Source organism: Topomyia yanbarensis, chromosome 2 (assembly GCF_030247195.1).
Source record: "Topomyia yanbarensis strain Yona2022 chromosome 2, ASM3024719v1, whole genome shotgun sequence".
Taxonomy (NCBI): Eukaryota; Metazoa; Arthropoda; class Insecta; order Diptera; family Culicidae; genus Topomyia; species Topomyia yanbarensis.
The window spans coordinates 24,251,267-24,276,856 of NC_080671.1; the positions used below are offsets into that span (position 1 = coordinate 24,251,267).

The window sequence follows — 25,590 nt, forward strand, 5'->3', positions numbered from 1 at the left end:
AGTAATACTTAATTAGATCACGCGACATATCGACGGTGTTAAACTGTTAATATTTGGACCGGAAGTAGGCTATCCAGGGGCTGGTTGAGTTAAATGATTGGTATCCAAAAGGAGAATTATCGGCATTACTTTTGCCTCAAGTTAATCATCCGGCATTATCATGTGGGTTTCGCATCCCGCAAAAAGAGAGTTTTATAAAGAGTGAAATAAATGCATCAAAATGAAAAAGAATGGAGAAATTGGTACTCAGTTGTGGAACACTTGTAGAAACAGCAATCATTTACACGTTTTCGATTTATAGGTTGTACGGTCCGTTTACCAAAAACATTTCCAAATAGCCACAAGCTATTACCTGGCGACTTTTATTCTCACTTACATACGCAATGTTTGAACGTATGTTACTGCGGATAGAAATCAACAAGAGAACAATAGCAGGAACCAGAGCAAAACCAAAAACCCAAAGTTGTATTTAGGAAGACAAAATTGTTGGTATTCAGCCAGACAAACAAGATCTACAAGTAAACCGTCCATTTTCTCAGATTTTGTTTAAGCTTTTTGGGTAGATTGTCCTATTGGATCAGTAGCGAGCATGAGAAAATGTCAGACCATACTACTGTTCGTTGCAAACGCGTTGCAATGTGTGTAAGTATTTGCTATAAACGCAGGCAACCATCCAATGCAAGTATCTAGATGAAGTATCAACTGAAGAAAAGTTCAGAGAAGCTCTGAAGGAGCCGTGCAAGTTTGGATGAGTGTAGGTGACATATCGTACGAGGGAGGGACCTTTCGGCACGCAAGTGGCTTCGGTTAACTTCCAGTTACCAATGTCGTTTTCGCTTGAGACAGAAACTAGCTGAGTTTCGGACCTAACTGCTGTCAAACCGTTTGTTTGAACCTAGTTTCGAACCTAGGTTATAGGGTTGGGTTCTAACCTGAAATATATTTCGATTTCGCTCACTTCATCGCTGTTTTGCTAGAACCCAACTCAGTTCCATTGAAAACGTTTGTTTGAAGCAACTAACCTGGGTTAGGTTCTCAATCGATAACGACATATGACACCAAAAAACCGCGAAGATCAAAGTAGGCTAGCCGGTATGTCAGTAGGTAGGCGGCTCTCAGCAACCGGAAATGTGCTGAAAGTGTCAAGAGGTCGGCCATCTTGCTAGAAACTGCAGTTAACCTGATAGGAGCAAATTTTGCAGAAGGTGCGGAGAAGAAGGGCACAAGGCAAAAGTTTGCTGGTAGACTCCGAAATGTCTGAACTGTGCAAACGAAAAAGGTAACAATGACGTTACTGAAGGTCCACGATGCCCGGCCGTCAAGTAAGCGACTGGAGTGAGGTCACACACTTGCTGCGGTAATCTGTCTAAGTGTTATGTAGCTATCATCTCGTAGCCGCAATTGAAACTGAAGTGGTTTATCCCGCAGATGAAAGCTTCGTGATCGCCAAAATCAATTGAGTCTTTTTCTGCAGCTGCTACGAACCTCCGCAGATCGATCGATTCACAGAAATGCTCCATAAACTGATAGAAGAGCTTATCGATCGGAGACCAGTTGATATAGTTGGCGATTTCAACGCTTGGGCAGTAGAATGGGGTTCACTAACTAAAGGGGGAGTAGTCTACTCGAAGCCTTTGCAAAACTGAACTTGGTAGGCAGTTTAAATTGCAGAGTGTGTGAGGAATACACCCACAGCGACCACAAAGCGATCCGGTACACCATCGGAAGTAAAAGACAGTCGGAAGCACGTGTGACCTAATCAAACGAGTGGAGGTGCAAAACAACGAAGTTCGACAAGAGTGTCTTCGTCCAAACGTTGAAGAGTTGAGTCCAATCACTTGCACTTCGAATCAAAGCACGAAATTCCTCCGGTAGAAACGTACAAGGGTAGAGCTGGATTGATAATTGACACTGCGATTAAAGTCAGAAGAAACGAAATCCGGCGCAAACAGCAGTGGACGGTCTCCCACTTCGTGGTGGTTAGAGAGCACTCAAAATTGTACGCGAAAAGATCCGATTAGGACTTGTTGAATGTCGGATCGCCCAATCTTTTCCGAATATATGCAACGTTAGAAACGCTAATGAAAAACTTCATGAATGCTGAAAACGCGGTTATTGGCACCGGTTTGTCGAAGGATTAACGAGAAAAATACTGTTTCATCTGGTGGCTAGATTCTACGTTGTGTATTCTACTCTTCCGCTGATCGGAATACACGGAACCAAAAATCCTTTTTCGGCGCCAACAGTATTACATATAGATTTACACTCAAACAATTGATGTATCGCGATGAAATGATAATACTTTATTCAAACGAAATGATAACATAAATTTATCTGACAGAAAAGATGCTCGCGCTAAGCATCATAGTGCGCATATCACTGTAGTGTTCGTTAGATGAAGACAGTTATGCATCGCTTCTATGCTAATTATTATCACACTAGTGGTGAGGGTGATCACAAAAGAGGCCTTGCTGCATACATTCTCCCCGCAAAACTGATGGTTTTATATTTACCCATCAGCGACCATGTCCACATCGTTACAGTTCCAAGGATGCTCTCTATTCGATAGAGCATGGAAAGAGCTTCTTGCATTTTCTGGGAAAAACAGTTCCTCAGTTCTTTATCTGAAAAATCATATCAGATTACCTTAGTTTGAATTCTTTTGCATTGTTAAATTCCGGGTAATGAGAAATTGGCAAATTTCGTATAGAACAATGGAAGTTTAGGAATCCCAAAGGCACAAACAAGCCTTGGTTCAAGGGGATGGATAAGGCTCATTCATTCGGATGATATCTTGGGTCAAAAATTTCTTTGCTCGCCACTAAGGCAGACAGATATAAGGAAGTTGAGTATTCGCAATTGTACTCAGGGTGGCGTTCTGTCACTTTTGCTGTGAGACTTGGTTGCTGGCGGCTTGTTGAAAAAATTCAATGAGCTTGGATTTCCAACCTACGGGTTTGCTGACGATTCTGAAATATTATTTACTGGATTTTGTATCGAAATCTTTGACTTAATGCAATAAGTATTAAGAGCTATCGACAAGTTAAATTATCAGTTAATCTAAACAAAATTCAATGGTTCTTTTCAGGAAAAAAAAAGAATAATAGCCAGGGTTCGTCCCCATGCAGTTATTTGATTTTGAACTACTGTGCGCAGATCAAGTCAAATACGTTGGAGTTATATTGAATGCTAAACTGAACTGGTTTGCTCAGATTGAATTCAGAGTCAAGAATGCGTGTATGGTTTTCGGGCCGCGCAAGCGAACTTTCGGGAAAATTTGCGGTGTCAAACCCAAATACGTCTATTGGATTTACATGACAATTGTACGTCCAATAGTGTTATACGGATGTCATGTGTGGTGTTAGAGGAGAGAGGTGATGACGGTCCGGTCAAAGCTAAACCATCTGCGAAGAATCGCGCTCATGGTGTTGACTGGTGCTCTATTGTCGTGAAATGAGATTGGAACTATCTCACTCGCTAGGTAGATACTGTACTGCATGCTAAGCAGAATTCAATCGGCCCTTCAACAGAATTTATCCGGCAACGTTATAAACTTCTACTTCGATAGTCAGACTGCAAGCAAGGTCCTTAGCTCGGATAAATCCTCGCCGGAAACTAAATCGAACAACAAAGCATTGTCCACACATATCTCTGGGCTGTATTTGTCCGCGGGTCTTCGCGCCAGCTACTCGTTTCGTTTGAGCTCGAATCGCGGTGTCTCGATTGAAGCCAACCATAAACTTATACTATTCCTCCGGAGGAAGTTCTTGTTGGTTCGGAAAACGTGGATGCGTAGCTTTTGCAGTCAATATTTCGTGTGAGATCATACGAAACGTTGCTTGTTGCCGTCGATTTTCGGGATTGAAATTACGATTAGCAGATACTCGCTACCGTAGTGCATTCAAACTGTGGCGAGGTCTTCCAAAAGAAGAAATTTTATGTGCTTGGGCATAAGATGGTGTAGGTGTAGGAATTCGTGGCATTTTGCCCGTATTCAAGAAGGCCATATTGATGTTGTTGTAAAGTAGGGTGGATCGAGAATTATCGTGAAGACCACCTCAAAGCTCACCGAAGCAACCGGAACTCCAGAGGGAAGCAAGGCAATGATCTTTGATCCTGATTTGATAAATGACAATTTCAATACCGGTTGTCGAGGGGAGGTTGATTCGATGAAAAGAATACCACTTTTTATGCCCAAAAGAACTCCTCCGTAAGGGGTTATCTCGATTCAGACGAATAATGTTGAAATCGTAGATGTTAAGATATATATCGAAAGTTAGCTATGCTTCGAAAAAAAAACAACCCAACCATGCACACAAAACGCAGTCTCTTTTTGTAGTAGTGAATTATACTTCGTGATACGAATGGATAACACATATAACCGTACCAAATGTCTGGTGCTCAAATATTGTATTTTTTCATTCATGTATAAAATTCCGTCTCTTCAAATTCGCAAACTGCCTGAATTATATATTTTTTAAACGAACATTCATGAGAGAGCATTCAACAATACGTGTGTCACTTCTAAAATCTCTTCGCGATTTATTTTTCATGATAATTAGTAATAAACCAAGTCAACAGGAATTTATCGGAAAACATCAGTTCAACTTTCTATAATGGAATATAAATTTCGACAGGTACTTTATAACCGATACTCAGGCCGCGGCGACTTTTTCTCTAAGTAAACGGTTTTGTGGGGTACATTCGTACCCCAGAACTAAACTAATTTTTGTTAAATTTATAATTAAATTGGATAGTTTTATTCTAAAATCATTCGTATAGTAACCTGTTTGAAAATATTCGTGTTTTGACTATTTAATTATGTAATATTTCCTTTTGTATAGAACAAGTCTTTAAAATACGTCAAAATTCCCCTTTTCCTTCATATTGCTATAACTCCGGTAGTTTCAAATCGATTTTGACCATCTATACGGCGTTGTAAAGATTATTTTCCTTTTGAGCAAAATTATTCAAAATCCGGTCAAAAAGTGTATATATTCCGATGATTTTTTGAACACCAAACGCCAATACAAACGGTAAAAATACAGCAATATGCATAACGGAGATGAAACAGGAAGGCGTCGAAGGAACAGGTAGAGCCGGTGCATTGTACGTGTATATAAAGTAAGTATGTTCCAGAGCCTTGGCTGCAGAAGATGACGAATCGAATGGTGCGTCTTGCATACTATATATAAATCATATTCACGCCTCTTTCATCCGCAAAAGCAAAAATTACGATACCGATCCAAGCGCATTTTCTAGTTACTTTGCTATAGTGCTATGTTATATCAAATAACAGATGCTATTATTCAGCAGAGTTGGAGCTTATACAATTTTACACAAGCTTCTCGCTTACTATGTATCGATATTTTGCTTTTAAAAAAAGATATAATAAATTTTCCGAACTATGTGCCCATGACAAAACACTAACGTTAATGGTTTTGTGGGGTACATTTGTACCCCAAACAAACTATAAGCGAGCACTGTTAAGTTGGTCAAATGAAACAAATAGGTTGTACCTGCTTTTACGAAAGGTTAATAATCAAATTGATTTATAATAAAGATTGCCTGCAATGAACATAAACTGTAACGAAATAAAAAGGATTTGAACTCACAAATTTGGTGGTGCTTTGGGCACATTATTTTTTTAAAAGCAGATAGTTTAAGCCAAATTTATTTTCTAGAGACTGTCACAGACCTAAACCTAGCTTCACTTCCGTTCGTTGTTCATGACACTATCAAATCAGTGGTACATATATGAAACAAGCACTTTCTGTCAGATTTTTCCTGGACTGAGCCGTTGCATGATCCGGATTCCTTCATGAAAATACATGAATTTCCACGGACTTAAGGAATTGATCGCAAAAATCTTGTGTGTTCTGTTGAAGCCATTAACGGATTTTTAAAAGTTTGAAGTCGTTCCGAGAGCTCCATTGCAGATGTCGAAGTATCTCTACTGGCGCGCTTACCGTATAATCTGAAGCATAAAATAACTTAGATACCCCATCATAGATCGTTCTAACGCTAATGATGGGACATCAAGAACGCGTCAGAGAATCTCGATTGATACCTTTCGATACAAGTTTGACCGTACCAACCAGTAACGTGGGTGACGTCATGTAAACTGTGAAATACGAATTGACAATTGCCATAGTTTTATTAAATATATGTAAAAAATATGCAAAACTGCCTTGCAGGAATGGTTTCTGATAAAAAAAATATTTTTTTTTGTTAAGTATGACGGGCAAGGTTGCTTGAAATTGTGACCATTAAGCTTTCTGTTTTCCCATGAGTTAGCTGCCGATTTAACCTAATTTCCGGTTAAGATATCGACGCTTTATAAGTTTCTCAGAACATTACAAATTCGACGTTCAATAATAGTAAATATAAATGCGGATTCTACTTGCCAGTGATTCGTTTTGCCATAGGAAGATATAACTCAATGCGTATGGTGCTACTTCAGATTCGAGTGATTCTACTATTCTTAGATGAGCTTAGGGTTAAAAATCTTCGAGATCTTTGGTTGATTCTAGCAAGATGGGTTCGGATAGGGCTTCTCAAATTTTAAATTTTCGGGGTCGTGTCGGGTTTGGGTTTTTTGAGATTTAAAATGTTCGGGCTCGCGTCGGGTTCGGGTTTTTCAAATTTTATAATTTCGGGCTCGGGTTGAATTCGGGTTTTTCAATTTTCATGCTCTCGGGTTCGGTTCGGATTCGGGTTCGAAAAAAATGAAACCCGACCATCTCTAGTTTCGAGTTGCATGCGTAAAACGGTTGGTTCTTATACGTTGCGTGCACCAGAGAATATATCGTCGACGCAGAAATCCTTGCCTACAACTTCAGCCGCTTTAAAGTGCTCGTCGCGTTCGTCGTTGGCTGGTCGCCGAAGAGCTTTTGATGAGTGTAGATTGTTCCGCGCGTAATTGTCTTCAGCTCGAAGGTTTCCATTGATGTGTCGGGAAAAACTCCTAGTCGTCTACCAGGACTTAGCAGTACATATGCTTCAAGATTGTCGATGAGGTTAAGATATGTATTGACTATCGGCGTTGCGTGGTACGAGGCGACATCAGCGTCGACCCCTGAGGGCTCCTGAGCATTACCGTACTAAGGGGCGCTATATTGGAACAGGTATGGCAGTAGGATGGCCAAAAATGAAAGTTTGGGTGAAATTAGTTCAATATCGAATTCTGAGCGCATCGTGTCGTCCACTGTTGCTTCCTTAGTCGCTATCGGAGAAGATTTCTCCATCCGGGGAAGTCCCGTCTTTACGAATGGACACACTGCGCTAGGGCCAGAGCAATCTAGCGGGCCCCACGATACACCAAAAATCATTGAAGCTGGATTACTTGGCAAGGGGCCAACACAACATCATTTGTTTTCAAGTGAGGCCAGATTCAGGCTTCTGTTAGAGAAGTGAAATGTTAATTGAGAAACAAAACGTGACTAAAAGCTTATTTTTCCAGTTCATCAGGAACATGGTACAGCTTATGTTCATGTTCACAAAGTTTCGCGTGAAATACAATTTAGGACATTCAAAAGTTTTATTTTATTACAATTTTTGTACTTAATTTTCTAAGATTCTCACTGCATACAGGGAGCCAAAACTTTTGGCAGTGACTGTGTGGCCCACTTATTTGCCATAACTCAGGTAAGCACCCGTCGCACAAACGGCGAACAGATAGATCCAGGGAAGGTTTTCCAATTTGAGTTTGAGCAGATATAGGTTTTTATAAGTCTTTAGCTGTGACTGATGTTGAATACAATCGTTTACAATCTTCACAGGCTGAAATATGGAGTCTTTGAAATAGCCAACGTGCTTCAGCAGATTCTCGCAAACAAACTCATCTCGATGACTACGCCTTCGATCTCAACTTCAATTGCAGATACTTACACGCGGTATGCCTTCGAAAAAGGATCGTCGCTAGTAATGTCATTTGTTTGCTTTAGACCGTTTATCGTTTCATTGGCGCGGAAGAAAAACACAATGGACCCAAATGAGGACGATAGATATAATTTCAAACCGAAAAAATCGATTTTATTTCAACATCCGTTTGAGTGTAAGATGAATCTTAGCTTTGGAAAGTCATTTTGAATGGGTCAATATAACAGAAACTGAAATGAAGGAATCGAAAACAGGAATGAAAAAGGGTGGCGTTTAAAGCGAGTGGGCTGGATTTGATAAGAAGCCGTTGAGACCTTCTACTGTTGCATGTGGTTCCAGAAAAAATTTTGAGCTTTGTTTGAAATACGCCACTTCAGTTCACGTGCATTCAATTTTATTTTACGTGAATTATAGCTTGTTTGATGGGTCAGACAGCCAGGTCTCGTAAGTCACTCGTCTAGAAGGATTTTCAGTGGTCAGGAAGGATCATCGCACTTTGACCAGTACACTAACAATTAGTTGCGAAGTTGGTTGACACAGAAGGTCAAGTTCCGCAACGCAATATAGTATCAAGGCTTTTCTTGGATTCTCGGTTTGGGGGGGGGGTATGTTTTTTTTATTCCCTGTTTCGTACAGGGCCACCGAGAGGGGGGTGGGGACGGGGTGTTTCCCCCCGGGCCCGGTCTGAAGGGGGCCCGGATTTTGAACGTAAATTAAAATTTTGGTCAAAACTTTCAAAAAAAAAAATAATGTCAATATATCAAAATATATGTATTTGTACCCAATTTGAAGATCAGACCAGGGCGGGCATAGCGTATTTGGTACATCGACTGCCATGTACGCAGCTCATCTGAGTTCGATTCCTACCCTCGCACATAGGAATGGAGAATTTTTAAAAGACATTTTTATAACTTGAATGAAGAAGTGAATGACCCTAAGATTAAAATTTCTATAATCGAAAAAAAATTAGATCAGACTTGCTAGGGGTAAACAATTAATGATTTGATTAGAAGTCATGAGGTTGTCTTCAAATTTCGTCAATATGTCAATCGATTTTTTGATTTATTGTCATGTCTTCGCAACTGCTGGGTAATTATCAAAAGTAATTAGAAAGAAAAAGAAAACTTCTCAACCATCTATTGAGGGTTGCCACACCGGTTTTTTGAGGCAAATTCCGGGCCTTTGTTCATGTAATTCGGATTTCGTCCGGATGAATCCAGTGGTTTGTTTTGCAATTTTGCAATTTTTTCTTTATCAGGATATCTCAGCATCATTTTATAATAAGTATATGTAGAGCCCTTCTCGGTGTTGGCCAATATATTTAAAAAGTGCTCACCACTATTTGGGTTCAGATTCACTTTACCCCACAGGACCTTCACTTCAATGGATCAACGGATTATATGCTCCTCACAAAGATTCTTGAAAGACACTGCAGTGTGATTTTACGACCCGCGTTTGTTTACTGTAGAGCAGAGCACAGTTCGCTTGGGTTCACAACGAGAGTGGCTGGTGCTTTTTGATTTTTTGCAGATATTCAAGGATGTGAAGTACTTTACCATAACATTACACTCTGTGGTGAATCTGAAGAATATATGATTTTGTGCTACGAACTACATAAGAAATAAAGCAGAACCTATTTAGCTTTTATGAATGTTTTCGAAACCAGCATAGCGTAAAATCCAACCACAACCCTTATTTGTAATTTCATCCATGTTTCGCTATTTTCCCCATTTTGAATGGATTTTTTAAAAATTTTGTTAAAATTTCGTTGATCAATTTTTTTAGCACTTTAAAAAGCCCTGTTTTTGGGCGACTTAGTGGAATGTTATATTAAACACTTTTCTTTTTTGATGTCTTTCGCATATTGATACACACACTGCAAGTCGTGGTATATCTGTAATTTCAACATTCTGCTTTTTTTTTTATCTATTTCCATATTTTTATTTTATCCTACTTTTGACGCTGTTTATTTTTGCATTTTTTTCCATTCTATAGTATTTTTTCTGTTGTTTCTTATTTTAATACCCTGCTTTTTAACTTGTTTCTTTTGTCATTCCATCAAACTTTTAAAATTAGTCTATCAGTTCCATTCATTCTTATCGTTCCCTTTTTCTATTTTTTTCTTTTTCTCTATATCTTTTTTGCATTTTTCCAAAAAATTACAAAATGTCTCATTGTCCTTTTATCTACATCTTTCGTATTTTGGTACATGTTTTCTAGTTTTAGCTTTCCGTTTTCCGTAGTTTTATTTTTTCTCTTTGTTAATTTATTATAATTTTTATTTTTAACACATTGTTTTGTTCATTTTTGTTATTCTTCATTTTTCCATATAACCTATTTAAAGTGCTTTTTTCTGTTGGCCGTTTTCCAATAGGTTTGTTTTTTCATTTTTCTAGAAAACATTAGATTTATTTTTTTGCCATAATGCGCATTTTTTTTCTTCGTTTTACATTTATGCTGTTGTTTGAATTTCTATCATGTTTCATTTCTAATATTGTTTTCCATTCTTTAAATAATCTAATCTATTTTTTTCAATTTCTTCTTGTTATTTTTTCAATTTTGTGTGTTTCTATGGTATACCATTTTAGCTTTATACTATTTTTTGTTTTCCATTTTGTCCGTTTTTGTTCAGTTCATTTTTTTTTAATTTCTTCATGTTTATTTTATTTTTGTATTTTATATCTATTCCTCTACTTTTATGCATTCATAACGCTTTATTCACTTTTGCTATTGCTTTAAATATTTCTTGTTTTTAATGTTGAATATAATTTATTATTTTGGACCCCCGGGCCTTATTTTCTATCTACGGCCCTGTTCGTACGCGATCCGTTTAAATATATTTTGTGTTAAATAAATTAAACTTGATATTTTATCTGTGGTAAGTTGTCTAGTATCTCATCGCACTGAGTGCCTATCACCGACGCCAGAGAGGTGGCTCCACCATCTGTACCCAAAAATCGGCCCTTCAACAGCAAAGACCAAGACCAACAACTGACGTGAGTAGAGGTTTTTACCACCGAAAATTGCAACGATCAGGGATAGAACCCGGACTCACTGGGGTGAGAAACAGTCACGTTTACCATTCAAACACCGGCGTTCATTGATCCAAAAAGACGTTCAAAGCGTATGCTGAAGGCGTTTTCGTGTATTCAGCAGAATTTCATGAAACCTGATAATCTTTTTTATACAAAAATAAAAAAAGGTCTGTCCATCTGCATCTCCTCTCTACCCATATTCCAGTAAGAAAGTTAATGTTTCTAGAAGAGCATTTTTCCGGAACAATCTTTCAACGATAAGGCGTGCTGATAGTTACTAAAGGGTGTTGGGAATCAAATTGCATTACTTCCAAATTGTTTTAACTTTTCATTACGGATTCTCTTTAGAAATTTTCGGTGCGTTTAGTTCAATGTGCATTGCTTAAGTTTTACTAAAAATTTCGCACCCATAGCGAAAATAGAGTCAGAAGAACATGATCGGCGTAAACATGTTTGCTGGAAATCTCTAACCCCTCACCGTACTATATATCTACGGTAAATCGAAGGAAAAAGTGGTCAAAATGGATCCCCGTACAGTGAGAAAGATCTCAAGCGGACCATCTAAGGGTTCAAGAGGAATCCCAATAGTTAAGTGAAAAAAGTGATGCAAAAACTGCATTTAACCAAATCTTTTGAGCAAGATGCAAATAACGTACATGACTACACAACTGCTGATGAAATCGTATCATCTCGTCGTGAATAATGAGATTTATGTCAAAGAAGATTTCCGGTAGCTTTCTTTTCTTCACAGCTTGTCATAAGTTTGACATTCCTGATCAAGCTGGAAAGCAGAAGATGTATAAATCAGGGCCGGCGTTACACTTTTAGCACGAGTGGGTAGTAAGCATAGGGTGAGGGTAATAGAATAGGGATTTGTCTCATTTTCGCAATACACACGCTTGCATTACATTTACATTAAATCACTTGCAGTGTGTTTGTGTAAATGAAATTGTTGTGCATCGATATTTTCAAATGTGTGCCCGAGATACATACGTAGCAGATTTCAAATCTATGAAAATATCCAAAATTTCGAGTGGGTAATTACCCACTCGGTTATTTTCGAGTGGGTAGTACTATCCATACTACCCACGCTTTCCGCCGGCCCTGGTATAAATTAGCTAAAAATGCATGATTTGCCAGGAAATTTGTTCATATGGAAAGTGGAGCACCCTGTTCGTGATAACCGGAACGGTCAACGTGCAGGTGTGTTTGAAAGAACGCCATCAAAAGCATCTACGTCCACTTCTGAGATCCCATGGTGGCTCTACGCTTTTCTGGCCGAATTTCACCTCGTGCCAGTACTCGAAAGATGTTCTGGATAAGTACAAGGTGAAGGAGGTCAATTTCGTGCCAAAGGATTTCAATCTCTCGAACACACCGGAATTACTACTCATTGAAAAATACTGAGCCATCATGGAGCAGACCCTCCAGAAGCATCCTAAGGAAGTGAAATTGACAGCAGAAATGAGGAAAAAATGGATATCCACACAAAAACACGATGGCCCAAACGTTGTACAAGATCCTATGAGCAGTGTTAATAGGAAGGTACGTGCATTTGGGTATTGCTATGAAATTGAATAAAATGAGCACGGAAAAAAGTCAATAATATGCTCCATTTTATTCCCTGAAAATTTGAAAACGATGGTGAATTTTGACGAACGTTTTCTTGTCATACTATTTGATTCCGTACACACTTTAATGCGCACGTTTGAAACTTTCGATGTAAGAGAACTTCATTTGCACAAACACAGTGATTTTAGGCGATTGTTTTGTACGCTTATGAGAAGGCGACAAATCTCTAGTAATAGACTAATGCTTTTCTTACTACCCGCTAGGGCTAAAAGTGTAACGCTGGCACTAAATACAGCTCTTTCAAGAAGGCTGAGAATGAAATTAAGCGAAACGAGAAAAAAATTTTATGATATTAAAATAAAACAAAATAAAAATGTTCATTTCTTGTACAAGCTCCCGGAATGTGTCTAATATCATTTTTTTGGTATGTCGGGGATTTCTATATTGTTTAACCATTCTAAGAGTGGTGAAAATTTCAACAATTCGATAGGGGCATATAACCCCTTTGTTATGGAACATAATCTGCAATTCTGGGGCCATTGTGTCTAGTTGTTATGATACATGGTTGTCCCATCCAGCTTGTTGTTTTCCAATACTCTTATGCTTTTATGGGCTGTATGTTGGCAGTTATATTTGCACTCTTTAAAAGTTCCTAGAAGGCAGTTAATTTCAATTTAAATTCCTTTTCAGCGTGTCTTGTTTTAATCATTACATATATTAAATGATAATTGTTTCAGAAATATAACGAACTAGAAATGCACCATTTTGTTTATTTTCATTTTGTTAAAATATCTTCATTATATTGATTACTTCAGTGCTGTTAAATGTATCGTATATAAACAATTATATTGTAGAATAAATCAAGAATGTAAATTGAATTAAGTAATACGGGTATCACATATTATTATACAAATAAAAATATTGCTGATTGATCAATTAATGGATATTATTAGACTTGAGACAACAATATTTATTGCTGAGTTTAGTCCAACATATTGTTGAATTTAGCATACATTTCTCAGTGTGTCTAAAAAAACAACGTCTACTCCAGTTCAGCCAAAAATCCTGATACTTGTTCGCCAGAACTGCGACTTTCAACGTGGGGTCTATCTTGAAGCCATTGCTGGGGGTCCGCGAAGAAGGATCTTTACCGGATAGATGTAGAAATTTTTTCTGTGACAGACTGAAATATTGACAGCGTACAAAATCGATGTTAAACAACATTGATTTTTTTCAAAGTTCATCCAAAATTCGTAAACAAATCCATAGTCCTACGTCAAAAATTTTGGTTCGCTTTTCTCACAGAAACGGTCTCAAACTGCTTAAAAGCTAGTACTTTCCACCGACCGGAAATTAGTTTCGTGCTACTGACAGCTTATGGCGTGCCCCCAATCATCTCCCGAGCACAAAGAGAACCCCTCCCGTTGGGAATCCCTTTTTCTCATTCTGTACCACTTCATAACCAAGAATCGTAAAAAAATCGATTCTTATTGAATATAAAAAAGCAATCTTACACAGCATAGAGAAGCAACAGAAAAAAAACCTTCTGAAACCCGTCTCGAAGAAAAAACGGGCGACAACGCGGAGTTTCCCAGCTATCATTTTTTGCATCTCTGTTCTTTTCCACTCATCCGCGACTGCACCAACGTGTCACAGACACCCCGGCCGCCATTCCCCGCTCTACCACCACTCTAAAGAGGAAACGATGACGATGATGAGTCAATATGCGCTCTATCCTTCTGAACCTCCCACCACGGAGGACCGGGAGCAAACGCCCATCCGAATCCGGAAGAGGAGTTTTTTCGCCTCTTCTCTCCATTTTCGAATAACGGAAAGTATCGAGAACAGAAACGGAAGGTTTTCATTAAAAAATAAGATAATTTAATAGGTTTATCGTTCGCTTATCTCCGGCGGCGGCGGCGGCGTTACGAACACTGCCATCCTATCGGCAAGGCTTGCTGGGATCTGCAGTGAAAAAAAGGGTGACCCTCCTCAAGTGGTTCGACTTCATTCAATTTGTGCTGCTGCGCCACCAACGAAAGGCGTCCGCGGGTGATCGAAATCAATTGCTTCGCTGTGATGCTCTTTTCACCCCCGCGTTTTTTTTTGTCATTTGACAGCAAGGAGACGCCTGAACTGTTCGAAAGAGTTGTCAATTCTTTCCGTGAATCCGTTTATTGATGTCGGGAAAAAAAGGAGTTGCACCGACGGTTGGCCGTCGAAACGATGAAAGACAGTGAAAAGTGGTTGAAAGGAATCGTCGTAAATAAGCCAGTAATAAAAGTCAATTAGAGGAAGCTATTAATTATCGTTGAACAGCGGACATGGCATCCGCTGAAGTTGGGACTTTTAAGCCAAACAAGAACTGGGCCAGCAGGCGCACACTGCTGGAGCTGCTGCTGCTGGTGGTGGTAAACAAAAATCATCAATCTCTTTGGCTTTTGGGGAGCCTTGTTTAACAGAGCCTCAGAGCATCTTGACAATTTTAATGATGACGAAAAGGCGTAAAATAATGCCGCAAGGAATAGAGATTTCATTTCGGTGGACTCGCTCGTTTTATCACTTTACAAACAAAGAAATGTCTGTTTTTTATCTTCATTGTAGGCATGCCGTGATGTGATTATTCTTAGCGCAGTTATGTGGCTTTATAGATGCGGTTAATTTTCCATAATTACATTAGATTTTTGGAAGGTACGCTGTACTATGTTATAAAACTTATTCGAAGATACTAAACTTATTCTTTGAAGTTTAGTGTCTTCGAATAAGAGTTTCGAAGTGATGTTGTCATGCTTTACCAGCTATAGAAATAGCACAATTTTCCGGTCTTGTTTGCTTATTTTTGTTGCAATTCAATATTAGTAAAAGTCCCTTCTACAACGGAGCCAATATACGTGCGTAATTCCAACTAGGTATCTACAGGAATAGTACTGACATCACTAAAAGTAAATCACCCCAGTCGCATAGGACTTGGCAGTTCATTCAAACGATCGCCAGGCAATATTATCACTGACAATAGAAATGACAAGAATTTTTTCCCAGGCCCGTAACGTGGTCTTTTAGTGCCTTTGGCGAAGTCTCAACATCAGTCAGCTTGGAAGTGAATAAATTAGAGCTGCGTTTAAGCTGAATGCTGATCTCGCTAAATGTTCGCAGAAATAGGCAACATTAGATTCGAAAAACAAGTCCAAGTGCCGTCACGACCTGCCGAATATGTTCCAAACATTTTCCACCTTTCGTTTTGCTCATGTGTGTGAAACAGAAATGCTTTTATGATCTGATACTGATGAAGATTTTTACATATTCTTTGCACCAGATGCGAAAAAATTCGGTACCATCCAGCCATACATCGAGTAAAATTGTTCACATTTTTGCGTTACTATCCCATAGCTCGTCTTTAAATTTATTATATCTCCTGTAATTTCTGCCTCTTGCTTCGAATTCTTTAGATTTTTACTTTGTCCCGGGCTCTAGACTCGTGCATAAATGAAATTTCCTGAAAAGACCCAGCTGATGGCAAAATGAATGGCGAACTAGGGTCGTCACCAAAGCCCGCGATTTCGGATCGTTTTTGATTTTCTTTCGGGTAAAAGATAATCAGCCAATGCTCTAAAGATTTCGAAAGAGCTGACTCAGAAATATGTATTCAGCCGTGACTAATATCGTGAAAATTCGCCCATATAAGCTCAACATTGTGAAATCCACTACCGTGTCTACGGGCCCGCTCACAAAGTTGAGATCAATGGTGTGGTCACCGATTCGAGTTTATCGTGGGTAAATCTGCTGAAGCACAGGATTGGCTGTAGTAAGCTAAGATTTTGAATGGCGACATCACTGAACGCGACAGAATTATGTGTCCTTCCAACTCCTATCGGGTGACCTATGGCGAGTCTGCTTTACCTGATTATACCCCCTTCGACAAGGTTCGTCGGCCTATTCGGTTGTTTGTACCACGCGTCATGCTTGGCAGCAATAAGCAATAAGCAATAAGATCCGTGGTGGCAAGGGTGCCGCGATTCATGAGGATGACTCTTGTATGGAGACTGCTGAATAGATTACCATGGCTCTCATACAAACATCGCTCGAAGAATTTGTAGCTTTCTTGTAAAGGCTAAAAGGTTTATCTTGAGTGGCAGCGAAATATAACAGTTCGAGGAAGCCCTGAAACAAACAACTGGTCGTAGAAATTTAAGATCAAACATGGAGTTTCTAGCGGTTCCAGGAACACTAAAAATCTCCAGTGACATTTCAGCCAGAGGTTCAACTTAGCGATGGCTGGTTAGACACTGGCCACTTAGTGATATTTCGGAAACATCATTTTACTCTTACTCCAAGATCTTTGCTACAGTTTCAAGGAGGTACCACATATCTGTCCTGTTAAGTCTTTTATGTAAACTGAGAAAAGAAGTAATAAAGATTTGGATAATTTTCGCCAAGTCTGTGTAGTTGAAATTTTCGTATCTGCCTCTCAAACACGATCGTTATCTATTTATTATCGACTTTATATTCAGGAATAACACCATTTATTCTAACTAAATCTGAATGGGACTGACACGGCCGTAGCCTGGTCTTCTTGTCCCCTTTAAGTTTGGTGCCTTTTTCATACTTCGACACTAACTACACGGAAATAAATTCGTGAAAAACTATCGCGATTTCGTGAACTGAACGATTTACGAAAACCATTACCAAGTTCCTGAAATTATGAATAATGGAACCTAGTATTTATGAAACCATTTGTGTTTTGAAAAAACTGGTTCGCCTCGAATATATACAGTATGTAAAAAAAAATTAAAGACACTCCTTTATAGTTCCAGTATTTTTGTTCATAAGAAAGGTTTCTTGTATTGTACGATGGGCATACTTTTTAAATTTTTGATTTACCGTTTCAAAGCCAACAAATAAAATCTAAATAAGTTTGTTGTCATAATAACGTGTGGCAGTCGAGTAGTGGTAATCAGATTAAAAGAAAAGCACGAGGGTGTCTTTAATTATTGTACATACTGTACATGGCGTTACATACGAATATTTGGATGGGTTCCCTTTCGATGTTCCCTGAATATGTTTAGTTTTTGTTATGATTCTTGTTCATAATTTGGAAATCCAAAGTGGACAGTTGAACGATGTTCATGATCACAGGAGCTTATTTGCGATTTTTGTTATTTCTCATCACATTACCGTGCTATTTTAGTCTTCAGTTTACTATCGCATTTGATTTATGTTCATGATTTCATTATCTTAGACACGATTTCGGGATCTTAGCCATGATTTTTGCCTTTTATGTTTACGGTAAGCGTGAAAATATGAACTAAATCATAAAAGTGTGACTGATTCGCGGTATCTTGTTCTGTGAACTATATCATGAACATGATTTATGGTGTTCAACGCAGTTTTCGTTTTCTGCACAAACATCACATGAAACGAATACCGATGTTCGAGATCCTAATGGTTTTCTTATGTTTATTGCCCGTACCTATTACTGTTCCCTAGCAGCTGCGCATTTCATGAAAAACTGCATGGAACAAAAATGATTTCACGAATAATACTCCATATTTTGGGAAATAATTCACGTGAAAATTTCATTGCTATGTTACTTAAAATAGAAAATTATTAGAGATATCTTATAAATATCCACGCCAAATAGATCGTAAATCATGTACTAGGAATCATGAACCAGTTCACGAATCCATGAATAATATTTCATGATTTTGTGAACTATTTGATGAGCACGAATGGTCAGACGTGACAATTGTACTAGGAATCATGAATCAATTCACGAAAATATGAATATTATTTTATGCTTTTGTGATTTATTTCACGGGCACACATGGCCAGTCGTGACTATCATACTAGAAATAATGAACCAGTTCATGAATACATTATCAATGTTTCATGATTTTGTGAATTAGTTCACAAGTTTTATCCATCGAATGGATGGATGTCCGTACATTTGAATACAACGTCCGTCGCCACGGGTTTTCTCATCACTGGCAAAGTACAAATCCCACAACAGACGAATTAAATGAAAAGAATTGGGATTTGTCCCTTGCCAGTGATGAGAAAACCCGTGGCGACGGACGTTGTATTCAAATGTACGGACATCCTGAATACAGGTTTAGGTCGAGTACATCGGACACGTTTTGAGTCAGTTAGCTTGCTTCCCTTCCCGCATTAGGGATAAATGGAACCTTCGCTTGAAAGGTCTCAGGCCGGGCAAACCTTCATCTGGTGGGTGGTCTCTCATTTAGAGAGTGGCGCTTAAATCAACCACTTAACAGCGGGGAGCGGTTCGGCTGGCCAGTTACATTGGCGCCCAACGTGGGGCTCGAACCCACGACCCTGAGATTAAGAGTCTCATGCTCTACCGACTGAGCTAGCCGGGCATTTGGTAATCTTCGAACCGGAACTTGCTTGGCGAAGTTCTTGAAAATCGTGTTCAAATGCACGAAATCCCAAATTGGAGCAAGGGTCATCTTTTTTTAACGGACAGTTTTAATCATACCAAGCCGCTTCCCTCCCACATGACAGAGCGAAAAAGAATCTCCCCCGGCACATTGCGTAAGGGTCAGTGGCCTCAATCGGTAGCAAATCTTCATCGTATCAGCGGGTGCGTCGGTAGCAGTCTCATTGGTAGACGAATGCCAAGTCCTTTCCTATATGGGAGCGTAGTATGCGGTAATCCCAATTGAAGATTTGTGTCGAATTAATACTCGACCAAATTTATGAAGTTATTTTGAAATTATTTATTCCATATTTATTATTTATTTAACATGCATTTTATAACCTAAACAATAATGAACAAAAGTTAATATACCAAGACTATTTGTATACAACATTGCAGACAATATTTGTATACAACGTTGCACACAACCTATAGGCATATATGTACTCGTTACATCATTCCCAACTAAATTTACGAAAATTTGATTGGCATTGGAATAATCATCAAAAAACCAATCAAATTTTCGTAGGCAAACAAATCGTATCTCAAAAATTGTTTCGATCTTCGGGGTCATATATGGTCATCACCAACCGAAGTTGGCTCATTATCTATTTACAGATCATCATCCATCACAGACAAAGCCTGCCACTGACTATCATCGACTTTCGTCTCCAGTCTCCAGCAAAAATTTACTTGCGATTTTCGAATATGCGACTCCAAACCGACTATAACATATTATATTACACATGAAAATAGAAAAGACATTAGAAGCAAAGAACTACAAAGGAAATTAAAGAATTTGAGACGAATCAGTTTTGGTAACAGATGAACTCATTCACTCTACCCATTCATTGATGCCTATTATGCCCACATTCAAAACATACAACATTAAAATGGCTTCAACTCGAAGTTGTCGACAAACTTCGAGCGAGCTCACGAAACATTTAACTGGAGTATTGTCTTCTACACCTGGACGAACTGATTCACGAAAACAATACTCACGAAATAATTCACCTACGTGAAAAACCAAAACTAGCAGGTCCAGTTTGGTGTGCCTCCCGCAGCACGTAGCGAGATATACAGGACCCAAGTTTCCCCACAAAATAAGCCCGTCCCTATTCGCAATTCACTGCCACAGAGAAACGTCTCCGCGATATACGTTCATTGCGACCTTGGAACGAAAATTGTACTTCTTAAGAGAATTTTTAAACACCGGAATAAATCCGACAACAAAATTCTCCAAGAAAAATAATTACACAAAAACACAAACTCATTCAGACACCCCTAGCACTCTGCGCGCATCGGAATCCATCTCTAGAACGAACTCCGACAACGAGCTTTACCAGTCTACCATACATACAAGTTCAACTATACCTTCTATCCCAAAAGTCAAATGAAAAAAAAACCGTGATCGCGTACGCAACCAAAATGAGTTCGGTAGGGATGGGCGATACTGAAAAAAGTATCGATACTTCGGTATCGCGATACTTTGGATTATTACGATACTGAGTATCGATGTATCGGAGGAAAAGTATCGATACTTTCAATACTATCGATCGGTAATAAACAAATGCATATTTAAAATTTGTTAAAATCTGTTATTTAAAAAAAAAAAGTTGTGTTTATCTATGAATGTTAATTGGAGAAACCTACAGTAATCCAAAATGATAATTTATTCTGAAATTTAAAAAAATGGGAAACTGCAAAATTAGAAAATGAAATGAGGAAAAACAAACATTAGAAACTGTAAAGAATACATGATGTCATCAACAGAAAAGATGTACCCGTTTTAGTTTACTTATGTTGATTTCGTTTTTAGAATCGAGTCGCTCTAGGTTCGCTCTGAGCTGTCACTTTTGTATGGATTTTGTAAATATTAGAGCGAACCTAGGGCGACTCTCATCTAAAACCGAAATCAGCATTACTATGCAATAGTGCCTTTCACTAGGATTCCATGGTTGGCTATGTTTACTATAACTTTAAAATATTTGTATTGGACTGTCACAATTTTTTTAACCATCAGTAATCGTGGGCTGCAAAGCCAAGCAATATAATATTAATTTCAAATGGTTCAATTTTAAAAGAATAAATTGGATTACCCTGGGTCGGTGGTGTTCCTCGTGCTGTTTCCATAAAACAATTTTCTGATGTCCGTGCCTCATAAGGGAAGCGCAATAGTATTGTAGAGATCAATCTGCTTCCTTATCTCATTTTCGCACAGATCTGAAGTCAAAAAGCGCACCGCTTGCTAATAGCATACAAACAAACAATACCACCCGCGCCGCTCTAACGTGTACGCGTAACATATATATAATTCTCCCATGACGAGAAAACACAATCGCGATTGACTTTTGGCAGACCCGTCTTAGAGCTACAGTGCGCGAGGTGGAACAGTTAATCAAGGTCAAAATGGAACTTGTTCTTACAGAAATTTCACACATACAACTATATCATACGAGACAAGTAGGGCTAATAACGTTTAACTCCTTAGCCGAGGCAGAAAGCTTCGTAGCGAAGAACAACATGCAACACGACGGAGAATATCAAAACGTCAAAAACAAAATGCCCGTGTATATGGACCTTGATCTGACAGAAATTCGCCTTCACGATTTGCCACCTCGCACTAGTACTGATTATATTAAAAGATTCATATAGCAGTATGGAGAAGTGGAATCCGTCACAAATGGCCCTTTGGAAAAACTTTTTTCCCTGGCATTCTCAACGGTGTTCGGGTGGTGCGAATGCGGCTGAACCAACCTATACCGTCTTACTGAACTTTCGAGGGTGGATCATATGCTATGCACATATTCTAGGCAGACGCCCACGTGTCAGTTCTGTAATCAGACGGCACACTACGGTAAGCCATGTACCAAAATAATTAAAGAATTCATCTCTTCTGAAACCAACACCGCCAAACAGCCTTCGACATCTGCTGATACACCACAGACAGCTGGCCAACAAATTAATACCGGACGAACAATATTCCACGATATCGCCAAGCTAATAGTTAACATACCTAGGGAAGAAATAAACAAGAAATAAGACGGCTATGCAAAGTGTGTGTGTATGTGTGTGTGAAACCTATCCCATCTCCCACTGGCTGGCGGCGGTTTACAGAAAAAAGATACATGCATGCAAATAATTTGATTCCAGGGTTTGGGTATGTGCTAGCTCAGTTGATTTGCTGAATCCATTAACCATTTCGTATACAGGGCAAACCGTTTTCCGAGGCAATCGTTCCATCAACCAGCCCCGCCTTAATGTAATGTTTGTATCAAATGGATTTTAACATTACAATAAGACTTTCTATTCCTTACATGACGTAAGAAATTGACACGTATTTAGTGTATTTAATTGAATATAATATAATTCATATATAAATTAGATTATATGTATAGAAAAATATACCAGTTTTTCTATTTTACCAATACACAGAGAACTTCATGCAGTCTTCGACAGCATATCCCTCCATCCTCACCGCACGCATTGGATATACTCGGTCCATCCACCCGACGAATACTCACCTGAAGTATACTCTAGAATATACATAAAAATCACAGAAGAATAAGAGGCCGAAATAGAAAACATGGAAGGTCTGCATATGTCTGTTTCAGTATGCACCGAGGAACAAAAACACGCAGAGCCCACACAGCCCCTACTCACGTCGCTCACACTTCGCCGCGATTCCTATGCACCCCACAGAATACACCTCCAGCAAGCACCCAACGAGTTGACAGGCTGAATACGCCCAACGCACAAATTCTACAGCGGAAAGAACGAGACAGGGGAAAAACTGCCATCGATGATCAAATAAAGCTCTCCGTGTAGTGTGCATACTACCCACTTTTCAGTGGGTTCGTCCGTCTCGCTTTTGTAATAGCTTGGTTCTTCTCACACTCTCGTTCGCAGCAACAGCGTTCGTACAGAAGTGATGAGCGGCGGACGTGGAGGTGTATTCGTTATATTCGTACGTTCCGTTTGTCTCCCCTCCTGATGATGCTTCTGCGAGGAAGAAAAACTTTCGAAAAACGCTTTTATGAGTCGTCCCACGTCAGGAATCTATTTTCCTCAACGTATCCCATATTGTCCGACGATCCTTTGGTACTTTTTCCCAGCTAATAAACACTCAGAAACGTCCCGAAATGACAGCAATTTATGGAAGAGTTTTTCACTTCACACGCGACGAACCGACCGACTCAAGTTTCGAAATTTTCTCAATAAGACGGCTATGCCAAAGTCATCCGAAAACACAAAAAGTACCAAACATGTAACAGCGAAAATCAAAGCTCCAGCGACGGCGACATGGACGTAAACACGAGCGAGAGAGAAGGCAAATGGAATAATCAGCAAGCTGCAGAGGGCCAATCTGACCATTGCTCCTAACCAAGAAAGAAATTAATTCAAGAAACGGAAAGCGTGCGCTCGCAATAGACGGCAGCAACAATATATGGCTTTTTGTTCTATTAGTTTTGATGAATTGTAATTTATTTCCTGAATTGTATATTATTTTCAGAAAAGTCGAATGGTCGTTGGGGTTAAAACCTTAATAAATAAACAAACAGACTCAGACTTGGGTTGGCCATCATGGTGTTGCACGTAACTAGTAGGAAGAATTCTTATTGCCAAGTATTGTGCCTATGATTGCTTCAAACACCAAAACTCGTTGGCGCTCAAAATTTTCAATATGGTTTTAATATTGGCCTTGGGAAAATTTACGGATCTGACTTATATAGATATTCCATAATTGACCAAGACAACACAGTTCATTTTTCCGGAATATAAAATTATGAAATTCGATAGGAGTCTATGGTGAAATGGTATAATGCGACTTTATTTTTGCCATAAGGTCATTTCCAACGGAACTTCCGGCATTGTCGATACATTGTGTCCAAAACCTGTTTTAATCCACCTAGTGGTGCAATTGTGCCTTTCTCATTTGTCCAAACTACGATTCCATGGCTGGTTATGTTCAATAAATGGTGGAAATGTATATTACACATTCAGTACGATTTGCACATACATACCATGGATCGACAGCCACGATCTTGCGATGCTATGTGTCAACACTGAAACATCGCTTGAAACCAGCGGCGGATCAAAGAAGAGGATCCGGGGGGTCCGGACCCTGCCGAAAATATTCAACTTGTTAAGAAATTTTAAACTAGTTTCAATTTTTAAGTAGCAACCCCTCACTGGATACTCCTACCTACGCCTAAAAAAGTAAAAAAAAAGAATCGACCGGCATTAGCTTGACGATTTTTAGAGTAATTGCATAACCTTTCTATATGAGAAAGGCAAAAAGCTGCCAAAGTCCAAAAAAGTCAATCTTCGCCAAAAAATTTTTTTCGAGATTATATCAAATCTCGACGTTTCATTTATTTTAAAGACATTTGGCATCAAAAATACAAATTCGATTTGGAAATTTTCCCCTACTCCCACCTTAGAGAATTTTTCATTTCAGTTTATATGGGAATTTGCTGTGTGGTCGCACTCTTCAACCGGTAATTCCGGAACCAGAAGTCCAATCAACAATAAATTCAATAGCAGCCGATGGGAAGGTTGTACCTTTCATTTGAGACCAGATTTGTGCAAAGCGGTCCAGCCATCTCTGAGCAACAGAGGTGACATTTTTTTCCACATACACACATACGCACACACATACACTCACACATACATTTTCCGATCTCGACGAGCTGAGTCGAATGGCATATGACATTCGGCACTCCGGGCCGGGATTAGGTTGACGATTTTTAGAGTGATTGCATAACCTTTCTATATGAGAAAGGCAAAAATACCTATTTTAATTGGTTTTGTACCAATTAGCTACCATGCCGTTTATATGAGAAATGCCTATATGACTGCCAACCTGTGACCAGAATCAAAGCTGAGTTCGGAATGGAATCTAATATAAATTTTATGGTAATATTGAATCTTTTATTTGAATTCAAGTTTGTGAAAATCGGACGTAAATTCCATGAGAAATGGAACCAAATCATTGGTTTTATCTGGTTAGACGTCCTGGAAAGTGTCCTGGATAGACATTCTGGAAAGTATTCTTTATTTTCCAGTATGTTGACGTTTGTTTTAAAATATACTACGAACATATTGTAGAAAGAATTCATATAAGGATAGAGTCGTGGTACCTAGTTTCCGAATAACGCGAGGAATGCGAACATTGAGCCAATTTATTCTTATTCCAACGGTACCTTTCTCGACTACTCTTGAATCATCTTTGCGCAATGTTTCCCAGTTAGTGACGGAAAAGGGAGTAAACACAGAGAGGCTCTCATTTGCGTTATACCCATTTCACATATTTATCCAGAATTTGCTGTTTGACCGCAGGCTTCAACTCGAAAGTCCGGAATGGAAACTTTGATTCAACGACCGAAAATAAAAGACGCAGGGACAGAACATGCTTCGTTACACTTTAAATATAATAGAATGTAAAAATCGGAAATAAACTTCAAACGTAAAAATCGGACTTAGATCTTTCCGCATAAGAATCACTTAAAGAGTTCTCAACCGCAAAACTAGGCTGACTTGAACCTCTAGTATAAGAACCGGTTAAAATAAATAACACGTAGGCAGGGGCTTGCATATATTTTGACGTTCACGATTAAACAATACTTCTTTGTAAGAATCGTATATAATTTTGCGATTTTGATA

At 38.9% G+C, this 25,590-nt stretch overlaps 1 protein-coding gene and 1 non-coding gene across 3 annotated transcripts in view; both read right to left on the reverse strand.

Annotated features, from left to right (window-relative positions):
* The window catches only part of LOC131678416 (CUGBP Elav-like family member 2), a 1,026,317-nt gene that overhangs the window by 557,117 nt on the left and 443,610 nt on the right, over positions 1-25,590 (reverse strand). The gene's annotated exons all lie outside the window — the stretch shown is intronic.
* On the reverse strand, positions 18,793-18,865 carry Trnak-cuu (transfer RNA lysine (anticodon CUU)). The gene has a single exon. It is a non-coding gene; the product is annotated as a tRNA-Lys (tRNA).